Genomic DNA, 3,753 nt, shown 5'->3' with positions numbered 1-3,753 from the left:
AAAATTACTTGAAAAAATGACAAGTTTAGCAAAGTAGCAGGATATAAAATACATCCACAAAAATCATCAGCATTTCTATACATGACCAACAAAGTCCAGCAGCAAGAGATAGAAAGAGAAATTCCATTTAAAGCAACGGTAGACAATAGAAAATACTTGGGCATCTACTTGCCAAGACAATCCCAGGAACTCTATGAATACAATTACAAAACAGTTTTCACACAAATCAATACAGATCTAAATAATTAGAAAAGCATCAACTGCTCATGGATAGGCTGAGCTAATATAATAAAAACGACAATTCTACCTAAATTAATTTACTTATTCAGTGCCATACCAATCAGACTCCCTAAAAGTTATTTTATAGAGCTAGAAAAAAGAATAAAAAAATTCATCTGGAAAAACAAAAGGTCAAGAATTTCAAGGGAAATAATGAAAAAAAATGCACAGGAAGGTGGGCTAGCTGTACCAAATCTGAGGCTTTACTATAAAGCGCAAGTCATCAAAACTATTTGGTAGTGACTCAGAAATAGAGGGGAGGATCAATGGCATAAAGCAAAAGACTCCAGCTTCTGGGATAGGAACTCAGTATTTGACCAAAACTGCTGGGGAAACTGGAAGATAGTATAGCAGAAATTAGGTATAGACCAACATCTTACTCCTCTCGTTCTTTTGTTGTCTCTTCCTTCTTTCTTTCCTTCCTTCTCTGTCCCTCTTTCTTTCCCCTTGCCTCTTTCCTGCATTTTCTTTCTGTTCCCTTCGTTCTTTCTTGCTTGCTCATTCTTTCTTTTCTTTCCTTTCTCTCTCCTTCTTTCTTCTACTCTTTCCTTCTGTCTTTCTTTCTCCCTCCCTTTCTCTCGTCCTTCCTCCATTTCTCTTTCCTGCTTTTGTTTTCTGTCCCTTTCCTTCTCTCGTCCATTCTTATTCTCATTCAACTTTTCTTACACAAAATGGTGGCTGTGGAACTGTTTGACGTGATGGCCCATATATGATTGAGAGCAGATTGCTCACCTTTCCAGAGAGCAGGAGGAAGGGAGGGCTCACTTTGGGAACATTCAAACAAGGAATGTTACAAATTGTTTTCTAGGCATCCAAAATGTTTTCTCTGGGGACTGACTTTACATGGGACCCTTTTTTTTCCTTTTTTTTTTTTGCAAAAGCCACAATGAATCACTGGACCCTGGCCAGGCACTGGGTTAGGGCCTAAGGGTTCCATGGATCAGAGCAGGAGGGTTGCTGACCTCCAGGGCCTTTTCAGATCAGCTGGCCACAGTCCTCCTTCTTCTTGTCCTCCTCCTCCTGGTCCTCCATCCATCACTCCATCCATCCATCCACCCACCCATCTCCATGGGCCATCAATCCCCTGGTGATACCAAGTCTTCCCTGCTTTCCCCCACCCTCTCTGAGTGGCAGGACTCATGGGTAAAGCCTCTGCATCTTCCTCCCTGCCTGCAGCACATGCAAAGAGCCCTTCCCACTTACCCCTCCAGCTTTGCTCTTTGGCCCCTGATGGGGCTGGACAGGAACCCTCTCCCCACAGGCTGGCAGCCATGAGCTTGAAGCCTGGGTGCTCAGCTCACATGCAATTGCCTCCTCTGGCCTTGGCCCCCTTGGGAGGCCCCTGCCCAACCCAGTCCCATGGGCTCTGCCCACATTCCAGTTTTGGCAGGGCATCCTTCCTGCTACCTTCTTCCTCTGGGTAGGCACTTCCTGGTCCCCTCCCACCTGACACAGCACAGGACCAGAGTCTGTGGACTGCCACTTGTGGTCTTTCCTCTTTGCTCCTTGAAGCAGTCTTGCCAATGAGTACTTCCTTCTCCCTGACAGCCTGCCCAGCAGATGCTCGGGTCCCCAGACTTTCCTCTCTGCCTCCCAGCTGGGAACCCAGCTGGCTCATACTAAGGGGTGGGGAGGAGCCTGGCCCCACCAGCTCTTTCTCATGCCTGCCTGCCTGCAGATCACTGCCCAATTCACTTGCACTCCTTGCTTGCTGGAAGCAAGGTCAAGGGGACCCTGTCCTTGGCTGTAGCAGCTCTCTCAGCCCTGCCTTGGGTCACGTGGGTGGGGCTGCTGAGCCCAAAGCCTTCTGCCAGGCACGTGCCTGCTCTCACCTGCCCTGCACATCTCCAGGAATCTTCTGCTACTTCCTTCCCTGGCTTCTCAGCTCTCTGCATCTCCTTGCCAGCTGGGGCTGAACTCGCGGCTCAGCCTGCAGCCTCCTGCCCTCAGCTCCCAGATCCCAGTGGCCCTGTGCCCAGGGACAAACAGCCCCCTTTGCCCATCAAGGCAGAGAGGCCCTGCCAGGTGAGTCACTGACACGAGGCCTGTCCCCAGACAAGGCAAATGCAGACCCAATGGCAGCCAGGCGGCCAGGGACCACCAACAACCCCCAGAGTCAGCTGGGGCTGGAACCTGCTTCTGCAGGGCTACCGAGTCAGGGGCACCTGAGCATGTGTCCAAGCCTCTGGCTGCTGCTGCTGCAGCTGCTGCCACACAACAGTATAAAAGCTGGGGGCACAGAGGGGTTGCCACAACCCACTGACACCTCTCTCTTTCTTGAGACCTCCCACCCCTGTGTACACAAAGCTCCTCCAACTTCTTCCCAGAACCATGAGCTGCTCTGGATGTTCAGGAGGCTGTGGCTCCAGCTCTGGTGTGGGCTGCAGTAAGGGAGGCTGTGGCTCCAGCTGTGGTGGTGGCTGCTGCCAGTCTAGCTGCTGTGTCCCAGTTTGCTGTCAGTGCAAGATCTGATGCTCACCCCAGAGACTTCCCACCTGAGCCCTTGCAAAACAGTCCAGCAGAAAGACTTGTTCTCCTTTCCCAAGCCCCAGCAGCACCACTCCTTTTGCAGCAGCATTGCTGATTGCCTTGGCCCCTGGACCATGAGGGAAGCTGATTCCTGCTTGGCCTGCTCTCTGCACACTGACCCTGGAAGCTGCCCTACCATGCAGTCCAGAAGCCCTCCCCGTGCCCCATGATTTGCAAGCAACTCCTCCCCCTCCTCCTCCCCCTCCTCGTCTTCCTCCTCCCCTTCCTCCTCGGCCCAGGGAACTACACACTGTAAGGAAACCCACTCCATGGGACCCCAGCACATCACCCACCCCCACCGGAAGACCTCGGCCTCATCTCCAAAGGATCATCTGCCCTGCCACCAGCTACTGGGCCACAGCTGGCCATTCCTCAATTGCCTGCTCATTAACAGCCCTTATTCCCTGACCCCCACCTCCCCCCACAAAGCTTCCTCCAAATGACCTTGCATTCTATTCAAAGACCTAGAGCACTGTCAGGCCTATGAAAAAGTACCTATGTCTGGTCCATCTTGGAACCTTACACTTGACAAATTGAACCTCATTAAGGGGATCTCTCTGTATTGATCTGCAGAGAACACCATTCAGGTGGTGTCTCAGCATCTCTTGAGGAACACTCGGGCTGAAGTTCCCTTCCAGTGGAACAATTCTGCTGCCCTGTTTGCTGTCACCTGGAAAACAGTGAATTAGGAGAAAAAACAGGAGGGTGCAGAGGGGAGGAATGAGTAAAGGAGCCCTTCACCCAACTCCTTGCCCAAGACAATTGTTGTTATGGCAGTGATAACTAAACCCAGGAGACACAGAGCAGTCAGAGAAAGGAATAGTGACTAAAAGCTGACCTAAAATGAAAGGCAACAGAAGCAGCCATTCTTTCTTAACTGTTCAGGGAGACCTCCTTTGGAATATGCACACAGTTATCCAACCTTTTTTTCATATATTATGACAG

Source organism: Dromiciops gliroides, chromosome 6 (genome assembly GCF_019393635.1).
Source record: "Dromiciops gliroides isolate mDroGli1 chromosome 6, mDroGli1.pri, whole genome shotgun sequence".
Lineage (NCBI taxonomy): Eukaryota > Metazoa > Chordata > Mammalia > Microbiotheria > Microbiotheriidae > Dromiciops > Dromiciops gliroides.
The sequence above is the reverse complement of the archived record's forward strand: the minus strand, read 5'-3'. Positions refer to the sequence as shown.